Source organism: Oryx dammah, unplaced genomic scaffold, assembly GCF_014754425.2.
Source record: "Oryx dammah isolate SB20612 unplaced genomic scaffold, SCBI_Odam_1.1 HiC_scaffold_28, whole genome shotgun sequence".
NCBI lineage: Eukaryota > Metazoa > Chordata > Mammalia > Artiodactyla > Bovidae > Oryx > Oryx dammah.
Genome location: NW_024070212.1, coordinates 93,506,455 through 93,526,331, shown reverse-complemented (window position 1 = coordinate 93,526,331; position 19,877 = coordinate 93,506,455). Strand labels below are relative to the sequence as shown.

At 38.8% G+C, this 19,877-nt stretch overlaps 1 protein-coding gene across 2 annotated transcripts in view; it reads right to left on the bottom strand.

Annotated features, from left to right (window-relative positions):
- The window catches only part of FAF1 (Fas associated factor 1), a 472,185-nt gene that overhangs the window by 148,374 nt on the left and 303,934 nt on the right, over window positions 1-19,877 (bottom strand). The window lies entirely within an intron of this gene.

The window sequence follows — 19,877 nt, the reverse complement described above, 5'->3', positions numbered from 1 at the left end:
AACCCACTCCAGTGTTCTTGCCTGGAGAATCCCAGGGACGGGGGAGCCTGGTGGGCTGCCGTCTTTGGGGTCGCAGAGTCGGACACGACTGAAGCGACTTAGCAGCAGCAAACAAGCAAATGGGTAAAATCTAAGATGTCAGAGATAAATAAGCTATACAGGTCTTTCAGAAAGCTTATGGGCAGGAGTAATGATAACATTTTAAACCTTGCCATTTCCTTATTGCAATGGTTCTAAAATTTCTTATTAGTGAAATATGGTATGCCACCTCCATGGTATTTTTGGAAGGTAACACAAAATAATATATGAAAGGTCTTTTAAACTGAAGGCTATTAAATGAGATGCTTCAATTATAATGATGCTTCAATTCAGTAAACGTTTACTGAGAATTTACTACATGCTAGGAACTAGTGGTGTTGGAGAAGACTCTTGAGGGTCCCTTGGACTGCAAGGAGATCCAACCAGTCCATTCTGAAGGAGATCAACCCTGGGATTTCTTTGGAAGGAATAATGCTAAAGCTGAAGCTCCAGTACTTTGGCCACCTCATGCGAAGAGTTGACTCATTGGAAAAGACTCTGATGCTGGGAGGGATTGGGGGCAGGAGGAGAAGGGGAAGACAGAGGATGAGATGGCTGGATGGCATCACGGACTCGATAGATGTGAGTCTGAGTGAACTCCGGGAGATGGTGATGGACAGGGAGGCCTGGCATGCTGCGATTCATGGGGTCGCAAAGAGTTGGACACGACTGAACGACTGAACTGAACTGAACAGAGGCACTAGTAACCATCCTCTGTTTATTTTGTTTTCAGTAACCTCAATTGAGATGTAAGGTACTACAATGGAAAACATCACTTTCAAAATATGAATTCAGCCCCTGATCTCTAAATTAGAGATTAAAAAAATTATTTAATGTTTTGGTTGCATTTGTGCTGGGCTTTTGTTGCTGCCAACAGGCTTCCTCTGGTTGTAGCATACAGGCTTCCTCTAGTTACGGAAAGGGGATACTCATTGCAGTGGCTTCTCTTGTTGTGGACCATAGGCTTTAGGGTGCACGGACTTAGTTGTCCTGTGGCATGTGGGATCTTTCCCAAACAGGAATCGAATCTCTGTTTCCTGCACTGGCAGGCAGATTCTTAACCACTGGACCACCAGGGAAGTCTGAAATACCAAACATTTGAATTGGGTTGTGAATACTGACAAATATTCACATCTTGGATAACAAGGGTGCCCCAGCAAGGTATCTGGCTAAATGCCTGTATATACTATGTTTAATAAATCAGGTCTACAAAGGTCACTTAATAAATGAAGTTTCTATATTTTAAATTATGGTGGTGTGTACCTAAATTATTAAAATGTATTAAAAGGAACTTAGGAGCAAAGATTCATGAAACTTGTCTAGAGGGGACGTTATAGTTCGGTCAGCCATAGAATTATAGATACTGAAACTGGAAGGGATTTTAAAGATCTCTCACTAATGGGTTTCATGTTTCTTTTCACAGAGTTACCTAGCTGTCCTTTGCTTTTGTTCAGTCACTCAGTTGTGTCCAACTCTTTGTGACTCCATGGATTGCAGCACGCCAGGATTCCCTGTCCTTCACCTTCTTCCCAAGTTTGCTCAAACTCATGTCCATTTAGTTGGTGATGTCACCCAACCATCTCATTCTCTAGTGCCGCCTTCTCCTCCTGCCTTCCATCTTTAGCAGCATCAGGATCTTTTCCAGTGAATCAGCTCTTCGCACCAGATGGCCAAAGTACTAGAGCTTCAGCATCAGTTCTTTCCAATGAATATGCAGGACTGATTTCCTTTAGGATGGACTGGTTGGATCTCCTTGCAGCCCAACAGACTCTCAAGAGTCTTCTCCAGCACCACAGTTCAAAGGCATCAATTCTTCAGTACTTAGCCTTCTTTATTGTCCAGCTCTCACATCCAAACACAACTACTGGAAAAACCATAGCTTTGACAGTACAGACCTTTCTTAGCAAAGTTATCTCTCTGCTCTTTAATATGCTGTCTAGGCTTTTCATAGATTTTCCTCCAAGGAGGAAGCGTCTTTTAATTTCATGGCTGCGGTCACTGTGTACAGAGATTTTAAAGCCCAGGAAAATAAAGTCTGTGACTGTTTCCATTGTTTCCCCATCTATTTGCCATGAAGTGATAGCATGGGATGTTATGTTTTTAGTTTTTTGAATGTTGAGTTTTAAGCCAACTTTTTCATTCTCGTCAAGAAGCTCTTTAATTCCTCTTCACTTTCTGCCATTAGGGTGGTGCACTGACAAATATGAGGTTATTGATATTCTCCTGGCAATCTTGATTTCAGCTTGTGAGTCATCCAGGAGTAGATATTATGGTCATCTGAATTAAATTCACCCATTCCGGTCCATTTTAGTTCACCGATTCCTAAAATGTCGATGTTCACTCTTGCTATCTCCTGTTTTGACCATTTTCAATTTACCTTGTTTCATGGACCTAACATTCCAGGTTCCTATGCAATACTGTTCTTTACAGAATTGGACTTTACTTTCACCACCAGACAAATCTACACCTGGGCGTTGTTTCTACTTTGGCTCAGCCTCTTCATTCCTCCTGGAGCTGTTTTTCCACTCTTCTCTAGTAGCATATTGGACACCTACTGACACGGGAGGTTCATCTTTGAGGTTATATCTTTTTGCCTTTTCATATTGTTCATGGGGTTCTCAAAGCAAGAATGCTGACGTGGTTTGCCATTTCCTTCTCCAGTGGACCACATTTTGTCAGAACTCTCCACCATGACCCAACCATCTTGGGTGACCCTATATGCCGTGGCTCATAGTTTCATTGAGTAAGCCAAGGCTGTGAACCATTTGATCAGTTTGGTTAGTTTTTTGTGATTGCTGTTTTCATTCTGTCTGCCCTCTGATGGATGAGCCTAAGAGGCTTGTGCAAACTTCTTGATGGGAGGAACTGGCTATAGGGAAAACTGGGTCTTGTTCTGGTGGGCAAAACTAGGCTCAGTAAGTCTTTAATCCAATTTTCTGCTGGTGGGTGGAGACTCAGGCCAAATGCAACCTCTTTCAAAAGGACTTATGCTAGCCTGAAATGAAATATGTTGACTTGGCAGGCTTTTCCTCCTTGGGCATAACCAAACATTAATGCCCAGACTTGTAACATTTTCCCTCTTATCTTAAAGACAGTTTTCCCAATGGTTTGAATTGAGAAGGTACATAATACTTATTGGAAAAATGAAATGAATGGCTCCTGCCCTAAGCATCTTCTATTCTGACTTTACCACTATTTCTTACAGAAGTCTTGGTTCCATTTGCAGTCCTAATGTTTCTTAAGTGTTTTGCTTTGTGGAGTCAAGATCTCCTCTTTATTTCAGCAATTCAACAGCTTAAAAATTTAAACCCTTTCTCATATCAAAACAGCGAGGGAACCTACTCTTCAAAATAACACATTTTATAGGACCATAAGTGAACTAAAAAGCCTCTCGATGAAAGTGAAAGAGGAGAGTGAAAAAGTTGGCTTAAAGCTCAACACTCAGAAAATGAAGATCATGGCATCCGGTCCCATCACTTCATGGGAAATAGATGGGGAAACAGTGTCAGACTTTATTTTTGGGGGCTCCAAAATCACTGCAGATGGTGACTGCAGCCATGAAATTAAAAGACGCTTACTCTTTGGAAGAAAAGTTATGAGCAACCTACACAGCATATTCAAAAGCAGAGACATTACTTTGCCAACTAAGGTCCATCTAGTCAAGGCTATGGTTTTTCCTGTGGTCATGTATGGATGTGAGAGTTGGACTGTGAAGAAGGCTGAGCACTGAAGAATTGATGCTTCTGAACTGTGGTGTTGGAGAAGACTCTTGAGAGCCCCTTGGACTGCAAGGAAATCCAACCAATCCATTCTGAAGGAGATCAGGCCTGGGATTTCTTTGGAAGGAATGATGCTAAAGCTGAAACTCCAGTACTTTGGCCACCTCATGCAAAGAGTTGACTCATTGGAAAAGACTCTGATGCTGGGAGGGATTGGGGGCAGGAGGAGAAGGGGACGACAGAGGATGAGATGGCTGGATGGTATCACTGACTCGATGGACATGAGTCTGAGTGAACTCCCGGAGTTGGTGATGGACAGGGAGGCCTGGCGTGCTGTGATTCATGGGGTCACATATAGTCGGACATGACTGAGTGACTGAACTGAACTGAACTGAACTGTACTTGAATTCCATCTGTGCTTCAGGTAGGCAAATATCTGGAGCATGAACTGCCTTTGAATTTTGAGGCTCAGTCTTTAAACAGGTAAAGGCTCAGGATATAAAAGGTACACTATACATTCCTTTAGAGTACTTAGCCAGGCTCACAGACACGTGGAAAGAAACAAAGGTCCAGTATGAAAAACTTTCTCGTATTCTCAGTCAGCTAAGCTAACGTCTCAGCCTTCACTTAGTCTTGCCTATCACTTACCCTCCCTTTAAGAGGCATCAGATTAAGAAGGAGGTTTGGAGGACAGAAGGTAAAGAAAGAAAGAAATTGTTCTATATATTTTCTCTGTCGCCCCCTCACTGTTTTACCTTACTATCTCACATCTATCCTTTCTCCTAATCTAGTTTTCAGACAAATAAAAAACACTTTTCGTAAAAACAGGACTTGACCTCATACTAGGAAGGTGATTTTAATTTTGTGCCTATGTAATGCATTGTTTTTTCTTCACGAAGTATAGAATTTCCAATTCTCTTAAGAGAGAGATCCTAGAAAGACAAACCCTACAACTAGAACATCTTCAAAGGAGGCTATCTAAAAAGCCGATTTTGTTGAAAAAATTATATTTCAAATATAAATTATTGAACTATCTGCAAGAATGAGCTACTTAATTATGTATAAGGAACTCCCAATCTCTTCACATTTTCTTATCAGCTATCTAATAGGTTAGGAAAAGCTTCGTCCAAAAAATGAGATAAATAATCTTTTCTCTTTAATGTTTGCTGATGAGAATAGATAATCTCTTGGTTCAGAGATGGTTGCCCTAAAATTCTTTGAATTCAGAGAACTATTTATTGAGAATTTTTAAATAAAGGTAAAAATAAAGTAATTAACCTCCAATTAAAATAAATACATTTATATTAAAAAAATAAATAGTCAAGATCAAAGTATTTCAAAGGAAAAAAAAATTAGTGATTCTATTTTGGCTTATTGCATTCACTTATTCCCTTTATCATTTAAAATATATCCATTAGCCCTACTAAGTGCTACATAGCCTGGACTTGGATGAAAGATATATACTGTATGTTCTCTCATGGAATATAATGTAATATATTTGCGACCCCAAGCACTGTAGCCCGCCAGGCTCCTCTGTTTATGGGATTCTCCAGGCAAGAATACTGGAGTGGATTGACATTCCCTTCTCCAGAGGATCTTCCTCACCCAGGGATCGAGCCTATATCTCCTGCATCGCAAACAGATTCTTTACCATCTACGCTTCAGGGACAATCCAATGTAATATACAGTTACAGGTAATTATAATAACTAACAATAAGTGTTTAAAAAAAAAGTGTGAACAATAGAGATCTCTTCAAGAAAACTATAGATACCAAGGGAACATTTCACGCAAAGATGGGCACAATAAAGGACAGAAATGGTAAGGACCTGAAACGAAGCAGAAGAGATTAAGAACAAGAATACACAGAGCTCTACAAAAAAGGTCCTAATGACCCAGATAACCACAATGATGTGCTCACTCACTTAAGAGTCAGACATCCTGGAGTGTGAAGTCAAGTGGGCCTTAGAAAGCATTACTACAAACAAAGCCAGTGGAGGTGACAGAATTCCAGCTGAGCTAGTTCAAATCCTAAAAGATAATGCAGTTAAAGTGCTGTACTCAACACGCCAGCGAATTTGGAAAATTCAGCAGTGGCCACAGGACTGGAAAAACTCAATTCTCATTCCAATTCCAAGGAAAGGCAATGCTAAAGAATGTTCAAACTACCATACAATTGTGCTAATTTCAAAGGCCAGCAAGGTAATGCTCAAAGTCCTTCAGGCTGGGCTTCAACAGCACATGAATTGAGAGCTTCCAGGTGTACAAGTTGGATTCATAAAGGGCAGAGGAACCAGAGGTCAAATTGCCAACATCTGTTAGATCATAGAAGAAGCGAGAGAATTCCAAAAAAACATCTACTCCTACTTCATTGACTGTGCTAAAGGCTTTGACTGTGTGGATTACAACAAACTGGAAAGTTCTTGAACAGATGGGAAAATACTACTTTACCTGCCTCCTGAGAACCCTGTAGGCAGATCAAGAAGAAACAGAACTAGACATTGAACAACAGACTGGCTCAAAATTGGGAAAGGAGTATGTCAAGGCTATATATTGTCATCTTGCTTATTTAACTTACATGCAGAGTACATCATGCAAAACGCTTGGATGAATCACAAGCTGGAACCAAGATTGTGGGGAAAAATAGCAAAAACCTCAGATACGCATATGATACCACCCTAAGAGCAGAAAGTGAGGAGGAATTAATAAGCCTCTTGATGAGGGTGAAAGGGGAGAGTGAAAAAGCTGGCTTAAACCTCAACATTCAAAAAACTAAGATCATGGCAACCAGTCCCATCACTTCATGGCAAATAGATGGTTAAAAAAAAAAAAAAAGTGGAAACAGTGACAGATTTTATTTTATTGGGCTACAAAATCACTGTGGGTGGTGACTGCAGCCATGAAATTAAAAGACACTTGCTCCTTGGAAGAAAAGCTATGAAAACCCTAGACAGTATATTAAAAAGCAGAGACATCACTTTGCTGACAAAGGTCCGTCTAGTCAAAGCTATGGTCTTCCCAACAGTCATGTATGAATGTGAAGTGAAATGAAGCGAAGTCGCTCAGTTGTGACTGACTCTGCGATCCCATGGACTGTAGCCTATCAGGCTCCTCTGTCCATGGGATTTTCCAGGTAAGAGTACTGGAGGGGGATGCCATTTTCTTCTCCAGGGATCTTCCAGACCAGGGATCAAACTCAGGTCTCCTGCATTGTAGGCAGACGCTTTTACCGTCTGAGCCACCAGGGAAACAATGAGAGTTGGACCATAAAGAAGGCTAAGTGCTGAAGAACTGATGCTTTTGAACTGTGGTGCTGGAAAAGACTCTTGAGAGTCCCTTGGGTTGCAAGGAAATCAGTCCTGAATATTTATTGGAAGGACTGACGATGAAGCTGGAGCTCTAGTACTTTGGCCACCTGAAGCAAAGATCCAACTCATCAGAAAAGACCCTGATGCTGGGAAACATTGAAGTCAGGAGCAGATGGTGATAGAGGATGAGATGGTAGATGCCATCACTGAATCAATGGACATGAGTTTGGGCAAACTCTGGGAGATGGTGAAGGTTAGAAAAACCTGGTGTGTTGCAGTCCATGTGGTCACAAAGAGTCAGACACAATTTAGTGACTGCACAACAACAGGAGTTAGGACAGATAAGTTCAGTGGAGAGCACCTAAGATCATGGCAGTGCGAGGAATCAGAGCAAACTTCTTAGAAAAGAAGATAACTAAACTGCTTGAGACAAAAATTTAGAACTCATGTATACATAAGGGAAGCTCATAATTAAAGCTGATATTTCTTTCACCAACTACTCACTATGTTAAGAACCTAGTTAAAAGTCTGGGATACAGAGAAAATCCATGGTTCCAGTTTTCAAGAAATTCCCATTTTAAAGCAAGACATATTTAGTGGCAAATATGTGTTTTTCAGTGTTAAGGGATACAGTGAAAGTTTAAGCAAAGACTACTGAAGAACAAAGGAGACTGTGCAGGCCTCACGCAAGTGCCAATATTTCACCCGTATCATTAAAAAAGATTATATATTAATGAGATCATCTCTTCAACCATTACCTGCTTTTCAAATATTTTCCCCATTTACATTTTCATTTTATTGTGCTTTTAGAGACTAGGAACTTGTTTATTTTTACACTATTGGACTTGTGCTTCATAGCTTTTCTTTCTGTTTGTGGTTAGGAAGCCCTCCTCATCCTGACATATCTTGCAGTTTTTGTGTTTCCCAAAGTGCTTAACATAGTGCCATACGCATATTGGTTTTAATGTGAACATGAGGTTTTAGGACTAGCTGCTTTACTTTACAGGTATGCTTGGGCTTCCCTGACAGCTCAGTTGGTAAAGAATCCTCCTGCAATGCAGGAGACCCTGGTTCGAATTCCTGGGTCAGCAAGATCCACTGGAGAAGGAATAGGCTACCCACTCCAGTATTCTTGGGCTTCCCTTGTGGCTCAGCTGGTAGAAAGTCCACCTGCAATGCAGGAGACCTGGGTTTGATCCCTGGGTTGAGAGGATCCCCTAGAGAAGGGAAAGGCTACCCACTCCAGTATTCTGGCCAGGAGAATTCCATGGATTGTACAGCCCATGGGGTCACAAAGAGTTGGACACGACTGAGCAACTTTCACTTAAAAAAGGTATCAATGTTGTGCAGAATGTATAATGGAAGATTGTTGGGGAGGGAGCTGTGCTCTAGGGAGAGAAAAAACACGGGCAAGAAATTGGATATCTTAAAAAATCAATAAAAAATTACAAAAAATAAACTAAATCATCAGCTCGATGTATGGAAGTGGGATGTGGACTGGCTACAAGGCAAGGAAGTTTTCAGGAAACTAGATTATAGCACTCAAACTGGCATACTTAGGAATTTGGACTTTACTCTGATGGCAATAGGGAAATCACTAATGATTTTCAAGGACAGGACTGTTCAGAGAACAACTCTGATGGATGGATGGATATGTGTGTCTACAAGCGTGCGTGCATGTGTGTCTTTTTTGTGGTGATTTGGTACCATTCGGCAGATTAGATCTGAAGACATGAGAAGGGATACTTATTTCAATGTTCCAAGTGCAAGGACTTGAGAGTTTATACCTTAATAGCAGTGAGAATTTAATAAAGGGGACAAACTTAAAACATACTTCAGTAGAACTGATAAGAATTGTTCATCATTTAGATTTGAAGCTTTAAAAAAGTGGAAGAGGCACATAAAACCAAACTCCTAGTTTGGGTAACTGAGTGGTAGGGAAGGTCAGGTCTGGTAAGCAAGAATATTGAGGCCAGTTCTCAGAATACATCTGAGGAAGCTGTAGGACATCCAAGTAAAAACATCTAATAGGCAACTTGAAAAAAAATCTTTTTAGGAGCTCAAGAAAGATGTCCAGAAAAGATTTAGATCTGGAAATAATCAGCAGATAAATAATAGCTGAGCTTATAGAAATGAATAAGATCATTCAGTTAAATTTAAAAAAGAACAACAATAAGGATAAAAGTTTACAGAATATATTTCAACTGGTGAAGAAAAGAGAGATGAAGTAAAAACCATCAAAGATTAGAAAGGCAATTAAGACAAAGAATCTGAGATGTAAGAACTGAGGAAATCTCAATGAAGATAAGAAACATAAACAGATTCAGAAGGATGAGAATTAAGTAAAAAGAAGTTATGGTATGACGAAAAAAAAAAGGATAAAAGATCCTGAATTTATAAACCAAAGAACAGGTGTTGAATATTTTGCCATTTTCTATATGACTCTAGGCAAGCATCACTACATCACTACTGCAGGGGGTGACTTATATTGACACAAAGGTGGCTGTGAAAATGAAAAGATACGGTGTAGTATGGCATTTTATAAAATCTACTTTTTTCTGTCCCAAACTGTTTTTTTATTGAAGTATAGTTTATGTACAGTATTATAAAAGTTACAGATGTACAATATAGTGGTTCACAATTATTAAAGGCTATATTCTGTTTATATTTGTAAAATATTGCCTATATTCCCAGTGTTGTATAATATATCTTTGCAGCTTATTTTATACATAGTATTACATTGGTGCCAAAGTAATTTAATTTCTGAAAATAAAACTGCCTTTCTGAATATGAGTTCCCAATCACTGGAGGTATTCAAGTAAAATCTCTGTGATAATTTGTTGAAGAACATTATCAGGAATTAAAGTATTTATGGAGAGTTTTAGTAGAATGTATTAGGTTGGTACAAAAGTAATTTTGGTTTAGCATTGCTGAACTTTGCCATTTGATATTAGAATGAATATGTTCTTAAATAAGTGTGATTATGTTATACATCATTTTAATGTGCATTTCTTGCTTTATCTGTTTTGCTAATGAATTATTACTTTCTGTTTATTTTATATGCATTTTAAGACTATGGAAATGATGTCAGACAAAAAGCAAATTTGAGTGATTTTCTTATTCAAGTTCAAATTGGGTCATAAAGCAGCAGACATAACTCAACAATATCAACAATGCATTTAGCCCAGGAATTGCTAATGAATGTATAGTGCAGTGGTGGTTCAAAAAGTTTTGTAAAGGAGACGAAAGCCTTGAAGATGAGGAATGTAGTGGCTGGCCATCAGAAGTTGACAACGACCAATTGAGAGGATCATTGAAGCTGATCCTCTTCACAACTAAATGAGAAGCTGCTGAAGAACTCAACATAGACCATTCTAAGGTCATTTGGCATTTGAAGCAAATTGGAAAGGTGAAAAGGTCAATAAGTGGGTGTCTCATAAGCCGACTGCAAACGAAAAAATTGTCATTTTGAAGTGTTGTCTCTCTTACTTCATGCAACAATGAACCATTTTTAATCAAATTGTGACCTGTGATGAAAAGTGGATTTTATATGACAACTGATGACAACCAGCTCATTAGCTGGACTGAGAAGCTCCAAAGCACTTCCCAAAGCCAAACCTGCATCAAAGAAAGGTCATGGTCACTGTCTGCTGCCTTTCTGATCCACTACAATCTCCATAATCCTAGAGAAACCATTACATCTAAGAAGTATGCTCAGCAAATCCATGAGATTCACCAAAAACTGCAATGCCTGCAGACAGCACTGGTCAACAGAAGGGACCCAATTCTTCTCCACAACAATACCTTACCGCATGTTGCATAACCAACACTTCAAAAGCTGAACGAATTAGGCTAAGGAGTATTGGCTCGTCCACCATATTCACCTGATCTCTCACCAACTGCCTGTCACTTCTTCAAGCATCTCAACAACTTTTTGCAGGGAAAATATTTCCACAACCAGCAGGAGGCAGAAAATGCTTTCTAAGAGTTCACTGAATACTGAAGCATGGATTTTTATGTGACAGGAATAAACTTATTTCTCACTGGCAAAAGTGTGTTGATGGTAATGGTTTTTATTGTGATTAATAAAGATGTGTTTGAGCCTAGTTATAATGACTTAAAATTCATGGTCCAAAACCGCAATTACAATTGCACCAACCTAGTTTCACCTCTTAGTCAGCTACCTGTATTTTGGCTCTCACTTCCCTCTTCCCGAAGGGAAAGGCTACCCACTCCAGTATTCTGGCCTGGAGAATTCCATAGACTGTATAGTCCATGGGGTCGCAAAGAGTCGGACATGGCTGAGCACTTTTCATTGCCCTCTCCCCACTGGTAACCACTAGTTTGTTTTCTTTATCTGTGAGTCTGCTTCTTTTTTGTTATATTCACTAGTTTGATGTGTTTTTCAGAATACAGACATAAGTGATATCACATAGTATTTGTCTTTCTCTGTCTTATTTCATTTAACACAATAACTTCCAAGGCCATCCATGCTGCTGGAAATGGCAAAGTTTCATTCCTTACTATGGCTGAGAGGTATTCCATTGTGTATGTGAGCACACACACGTGTGTGTATGTAAAATACTGTAGATATTAATACATACATACACAAACATATAATGCCAGGACCCCTGTCCTGGGGACCCCAACATGGGGCTCAGACCACTCAGTCCTATGAGAGCCTCTGCAATAAAATTATTCTCTAGTTTGTGACTTGGGACTATGAGACTTGATTATATCATGAATCTGCCCCTCCTACCCATCTCACTTTAGTTCCTTTATGTCTTTAGCTGGAGGAGATCTTTTCTGGTAGGTTCCAGTCTTTTTCATCAATGGTTGTTCTGCATATAGTTGTGATTTTGGTGTGCTTGTGAGAGAGGTAAGCTCAAGATCCACCATCTTAAATGATCTCCCAAAGACTATTATCTGACTCTAACAGTTAAATTCAATTTTAGTCACATAGCAGAAAGAAGCCATGCTGTAGTGAGTTAACAAAATAAACAATGAAGAAATAGAGTCATTTGGTACAGATTACTCTAAGAAGCTTGGCTGTGAATAAAAGAACAGAGGAGTTAAAGCTTGAGGGGGAAACTAAATTTGAAGGAATATAATATATATATGTAATATATATATTTATAATACAATAATATAAATAAAACAATATATATTTTTATATAATGTATATATATAGATATTATATATATATTTAGGATGAGAATATATATATTATATATATATAATATATAGAAATATTTATAATGAAGAGAAGGAACCAATAGACAGAGGATTAAAAATGCAAGAGCAAGTCCTTACCGTTCCCATGTTGTACGGAGAAGCTAGTTGGAGTAGGATCAAGATAATGGGCAGAACATAGACTCTAACAACAAACATTTCAGCTAACAAATTAGGGTAAAAAAATCTGATGCTGATATAAAAATATCCTAATTTGAACAGTCAAAAGGATCATAAATATCTTGATGTATCAGATCAACTGGGACAGTTTCAAAGAACAGCAGGTCCCTCAATGACTGGAATAAACATATTTTGTCTTAGCTTAGCCCCCTCCCTCACCTCCCACCTGGCTCCCCAGTCCCACTGTGACACCCAGTCACCTCTGGAGCTCGAAGCAGCTACCATAAGCTAAGTTTTTAAGTAACTGTCTTGCCCTGGGAGTGTGGAAAATAAGAAAGAGACTTTGTTTCAATAAAAACCAGTGTGTCTGGCTGAAACTGTTTCATTTAGGCATTTCAGTTGTATGCAGAGATCAAAACATGAATAAAGAGCCAGTTTAAGATGGCAGAGCAGAAGGACATGTGCACCTCTCCTCCTGTGAGGGCATCAAAACTGCAACTAGCTGTTGAACAACCACTGACAGGAGGACACTGGAACCCACCAAAAAAGATACTGCACATCCAAAGGCAAGGAAGAAGCCAGAGTGAGATGGTAAGAGGGGAATAATCACGATAAAATCAAATCTCATATCCGCCAGGTGGCTGATCCAGACGAGAGAACAATAATACCAAAGAAGCTCTTGCACTACTGTGAAGGTTCTGAACCCCACATCAGGCTTCCCAGCTTGGGGATCCAACAAAGGAACTGGGAATCCCCAAGGAATCTGGCCTTGAAGGCCAACGGGATTTGATTATAGGCCTTTCAGAGGACTGAGGGAAACAGAGACTCCAGTCTTGGAGGTGAGACATAAACAAAATTTTGCACACACCAAGACCCAGAGGAAAGGAGTAGTGACCCCACAGGAGGCTGAACCAAAACTACCTGCTAGTGTTGGAGGGCCTCTTATGGAGGTGTGGGTCGACAGGGGCTCACCACATAGGGACAGGCACTGGAAGGTCCCCTTTGACATAAACTTTCTTGGAGTTTTCCATTAACCTTACCATAGAGCCCATAACACCAGGGCTGGGTCAAACAACTACCAGAGAGGGAGTGCAACCCCAACCCATCAGCAGATAGTTGGATTAAAGCTTTACTAAGCAAGGCCCTGTCTACCAGAGCAAGAACAAGTTTTTCTCATTGCCAGTCCCTCCAATCAAAAAGCTTACACAAGCTACTTAGACTCATCCATCAGAAGGAAGACAGAAGAAGCACAGTCTCACAGTGGCTAAAACAAAAAACATATCACAGAAAGTTAATTATGATGACAAAGTAGAAAGTTAAGTCCCAGATGAAGGGACAAAATAAAATTCCAGAAAAACAACTAAATGAAGTGGAGACAGAACTCAGAATAAGAATTCAGAATAATGATAGGGGAGATGATCTGGGATCTCGGGAAAAGAATGGAGGCAAAGATTGAGAAGATTCAAGAAATGTTTAACAAAGACCTACAAGAACTAAGGAACAAACAGAGATGAATAATACACTCGAAGGAATCAACAGCAGAATAACTGAGGCAGAACAGATAAATGGCCTGGAGGATAGAATGGTGGAAATCATCACCACAGAACAGAATACAGAAAAAAGAATGAAAAAAAAAAATGAAGACAGCCTAAGAGACTTCTGGGACAGCATTAAATGCACCAACTATTGCATTATAGGGCTCCCAGCAGGAGAAGAAAGAGAGAAAGGACCTGAGAAAATACTTGAAGAGATAATACCTGAAAACTTCCCAAACATGGGAAAGGAAATAGTCAACCAAGTCCAAGAAGCAGAGAGTCCCAGGAAGGATAAACCCAAGGAGAAACAGACTGAGACGCATAGTAATCAATTTGATAAGAATTAAAGACAGAGATAAAATATTAAAAGCAACAAGGGAAAAATGACAAATAACATACAAGGGAACTCCCATCAGGAGTTCTCAGTAGAACTGATTTTTCAATAGAAATATCAGCTGATTTCTCAATAGAAACTCTATAAGCCAGAAGGGAGTGGCAAGATATATATATGAAATGATGAAAGGGAAGAACCTACAATCAAGATATTCTACCCAGCAAGATTCTCCTTCAGATTTGATGAGAAATCAAAAGCTTTCCAGACAAGCAGAAGTTAAGAGAATTCAGCACCACCAAACCAGCTTTACAACAAATGCTAAAGGAACTTCTTTATGCAGGAAACACAAGAGAAGGAAAAGATCTACAGCAAATAAACCCAAAACAATTAAGAAAATGGTAATAGGACCATTCATATCAATAATTACCTTAAATGTAAATGGATTAAATGACTGTGTGAAAGAAAACATGTGGATGTATGCACTTCCACTTACCACATCACTCTGCTTGATCTGCCCAAACTGTATGTAATTATTTTATACTGTTAAGCTAATTTTCTTCTAATTATTGCTTGCAATTGTAATTGACTTTTATTTTTTGTCTGGCTATAGATTGTGAAAACTGATAAACATGTTCTACTACTGTGATTCTGTAACTATTACTCATTTAATACCACTATATCATGATTGGTCAACAGAAAAATAATAGAACTCTGTATCACCAAAACTAGGATAAACTAGGATCTAATAGAAAAACCTGTAATCACTTTTTAAAATCCAGATGCATATCAGAATTATCTTGAAATTTTTTGAAAAATACAAATGCTCAGGTATTGCTTTTTCTCCAGAGCTCCATATTTATGTTTCTAATGAGCAGTCATAAAAACCAACTAGACTATATGATGATCTTTTATCTAGTTTGTTTCACTTTTTCTATTTCATATTCAGTGTTTCCTTTCATTTAGTTTATGTTCTCCAATTTCTCCATCTTTTTTTTGATATTCTTCTTCAAGCCTTTATCAAATGTATTAGAAAAGCTTTTGTACACACACACACACACACACACATATATATATATAAATATGTATAATATATATATTTTAGAAAGCTTATGAATTTTTGCCTAACTAAAAAAATTATGACATTTTGGTTGTACTTGTGTGACTTAGTATGAATAGAATGCTGTATTTCATATTAAAAAATAGATATGCAACAAGAAACAAAGGTTTATTGTATAGCATAGGGAACTACAAATTTTCAATAATAATATATGTGTATTTATACTAACTGAATCACCTTGATGAGCACCTGAAACACTGTAAGTCAACTATTCTTCAATAATACATATACATAAAAAAAAAAAAGAAACACAAATTTTGTGCAATTATGTGCATTCAATTTCATTTAGTTAGGAACAAGCTCCTTAATGGAAAGACTGTTTTTGTTCAGAGCCATATTCCTAACACTTATGCCAGTGTCAGGGGTAGAGAAAGGATGTAATCAGAATTCACTGAATAACTACTGAATAAATCTTTTCTGCCAATTAAGCCAAAACCTAGGTATTCTTATCCTCTGCCTCTTTCTTCTCCCACAGATCCTGTCTGTCACCAGTCCTACTGATTTTCCCTCCAAAATATATCCTAAATCCATTTCCTTCTCTTTTTTGACTAGTGATGTTCTAGTTTAGGAATCTCATTATCTTCTGCCTATACTAGTACAACAGATTCATATCTGATTTCTCTGTCTCTAGTCTTGCTTCCCTTACATCTAGTCTCTGCACAGCAATCAAAATGTTTTTCTCTAAAATGTCCATTTGGGAGAGAAAAAAAAAAAAATCACCCTCCACTTAAAAGTCTTCTGGCTCCCCAGAGTTCAAGTTTCCAACTTGAGATATAAAAACCTATTCACCGTTGTCTCATTTCTTATCTTTCTTTGTCTCCAATTTTATTTTGCATGAACACCAAACTGCACTTAGGTCTCCCCATTCACTACATCAAATCATGCTATTTTCTCCAAATGGAATACTACATTCATGTTTCTTCATTTGGCTATGACTCATTCTTTTCATTTTCATTTGATTTGGATATAAATTGCTCTAGTTCTCCTCTCCTTCTTTCTTTTTAAAATATTCATTCACAAACTATTTATTCTGTGGCTGGTATATACCAGGAGCTTTACTAGATGTTAGAGCTACAGAAGGAGATAAGGCAGACAAGGCTTTTGCCTACAAACATTCTTGAAAGTTGTAGCACCCCTTTCCCTGTAAGTGTGTTTCTCTAGTATCTTATGCTTATCTCATCTTTCTCATTAATTACATAATATGAAATTTTCAGTTTATAGTCATTTGATTAGCACAGCAAGTATTCAATAGATGTCTGCTTAACTGAAATTACAAATCAACAGTTTTAACATAACTATATTTTAACCTTGGGATTTTATTTTTGTTGTTGTTATTCTTGGAGTATCCCTCCTACTCTTACACTATCAACTGAGGATTGGACAACTCTCAAAAAGCCTGGGTCCAGCAGGGGTCCCTGTAATGTCCCAACCAAGCAGCTGGGATGAGGAGAGATAGGTACCTAGCTAAAGTACCTAGAAATATGGAAAGGTCATTGAAAGGGAGGGGCTTCCCAGGTGGCACTAGTGGTAAAGAACCTGTTTGCCAATGCGGGAGACATAGGAGATGTGGGTTCGATCTCTGGGTAGGGAAGATCCCCTGGAGGAGGACATGACGACCCACTCCAGTATTCTTGCCAGTAGAATCCCATGGACAGGGGAGCCTGGTGGGCTACAGTCCATAGGGTCGCAAAAGAGTCACACACTACTGAAGCGGCTTAGCATGCACCTAAGCATTGAAAGGGAGCTCAGGAACAAAGGGAAGATGGGAAGAAATGAGAAAATATTAATTATAAGGAAAATGTATTTGCAGGGCTAGAAGGACGATGTAAGAAAAAAAATTCCCCCAGTTAAAAAACACATAAGTACAATGCATAAAATTCAAAACCTGAATTTAACCACTGGTCTCAAATATCTTCTTCCTAACTCAAGGCTGAAGACAATCAATAGCAAAGTGGTAATTATCTTGAAACACACAAAGTCATGTAAGAGAAGGGTTAAAACAAGAAGAAAGAAGTAGAACCACTGGGTTCTACACAGTTCTACACAGTCATAGCTTCTGATTTAATATAGGGTAGATAACAACAGCGGAGAAAGCAATGGCATCCCACTCCAGTACTCTTGTCTGGAAAATCCCATAGACAGAGGAGCCTGGTAGGTTGCAGTCCATGGGGTCGCTAAGAGTCAGACACGACTGAGCGACTTCACTTTCACTTTTCACTTTCATGCACTGGAGAAGGAAATGGCAACCCATTCCAATGTTCTTGCCTGGAGGATCCCAGGGATGGGGGAGCCTAGTGGGCTGACATCTATGGGGTTGCACAGAGTCAGACATGACTGAAGTGACTTAGCAGCAACAGCAGCAGCAGATACCAACAGAGATGCTCAACAATGGAACCAGTTGCCTCATGAGGACAGAACCCTGCCATTAGAGATAAAATGCAGATATTATTTTGTGTGAGCTCTTGCAGCACAAAGACTGGGATCCTAATGTTTGGCATGTAGAAGACACTGAAAAAATGTTTAAATAAATGAGGCATAAATGGATGGGCAAGTGTAAATCAAATAAAAAATTGCTTCCAGTTTCATAATTTTATGACAACATAAAAACCAAGCCATGGCTCCTTTCCCATTTCTCACCAGCCGCCTGGAGAAAGTGGTATATTTACTTAGCCAGGGAAGGAAAAATAATGGAATCATCCCAGAAAATCAGATTTAAAGATATCCCCAAGTCTGTGGCTCTCTTAGTTTTACAAAGCTCCCTAACCCCACTCTACTTTCTTCCTTATTAATCTAAAGTATATGCCACCCTCTAATACGCTTTTCCTCAATTTATGGGAAAATTTTTTCCATAAATAAGCATAAAGTAAGCATAACTCACTTTAGCCACTTTTCCTTCCACTGAAAGTGAAAAGTGAAAGTGGAAGTCCTGCAGTCATGTCCGACTCTTTGTGACCCAATGGACTATACAGTCAGTGGAATTCTCCAGGCCAGAATACTAGAGTGGGTTGTCGTTCCCTTCCCCAGGGGATCTTTCCAAACCAGGGATCAAACCCAGGTCTCCTGAACAGTGGGAAGATTCTTTACCAGCTGAGCCACACACTCCACGGAATGGAATGCCCAAATAACACATATAATGGTGAGGGTGAGAAAAGGAAATGAAATGAAACAGGTAACTGTCACCTCTTAGATCATAAAATCATTAAGAATTCTGGGTGGAGCTAGTTGGCTTCCTTTTAATATTAGCAGATTTATTCATTAAAGGGTTGAAGCATAACTTACTTTAGCTATTAAAAATATACTCAAGCAGTAGAAGGGAATATTTCAATAAATTGTTTTTGGCAGTTTCTTCAAGCAGTGAAACTCAATATTATTTTTCCTTTCATGAGCAATTAGCGAGATAGTGTTGGAAAAAATGGTGTGGGCTCTTTAAAGGAAATTAACATTTTTAGAAACCTAAAGAAATAGTATAGTAGTATTTGCAGTGGGGGGAAAATCTCCCTTCCTTATGGATTTCCAAAAATTGATGAGAAAATTGTCATTTTCACAGGATGATCACAGATTACAACTTCAGTTATTCAGTCCCTTTTCTCTTTTACATATTTAAATGATACAATTACATATTCAGAGAATAGTGGGAGAGGTTTTGTGGCAGCTTCCATAATAAATGTCCAAAATATTTAAGTTTAAATAAAAATTTGCAACTGTATTTTATATAGAATGTAAATGGAAAAGGTTTTACGGGACTAATTTAAACTTTTGAAGGACTTCCCTGGTGGTCCAGTGGCTAAGACTCCATGCTTCCAATGCAGGGAGCCTGGGGTATGATTCCTGGTCTGGGAATTAGATACCACATGCCAAAACTAAGAGTTCCCATGCTGTAACTAAAGATCGAACCTGCCCCCACTGCACTGGAAGCACAGAGTCTTAACCACTGGACCACCAGTAAGTCTGAATAAATACTTCTAAAACTGATAAACTGCAATGTCCAGGCTGTCTTTCTCATTCCCTTATACCCAAGTCATGGCTGGACACAGTGCTATTGTACCCAAGGAAAAGATTCTGCCTTTTAATATAGTTCAGACCTGCAAAGACACATACAGGCATACCACATATATAAACATGTTCAATCTCCTTGCTCCTCTTTGTTTCTACGGCACCCTGTAATGCACTGCTGTCACTGCATTTATTACATTTGCCATTATTATTGGTTTACTAATGTATCACCTTTGACTCTGAGCACCTTGGTACAGGTACACTGTTATTCATCTTTGTTCCCTAGTATTGAGGACAATGTTTGGCACATAAAACCCGATCCAGCTCAATGAGTTAAAGGACCTTCAGGATGAGTTCTAATAAATGTAGTCTACTACACAGTCAGCAACTAAAAAATTCCTTTGTTAACCTAACAATTCTAAGTAAAAATCATTTCAGTTGAT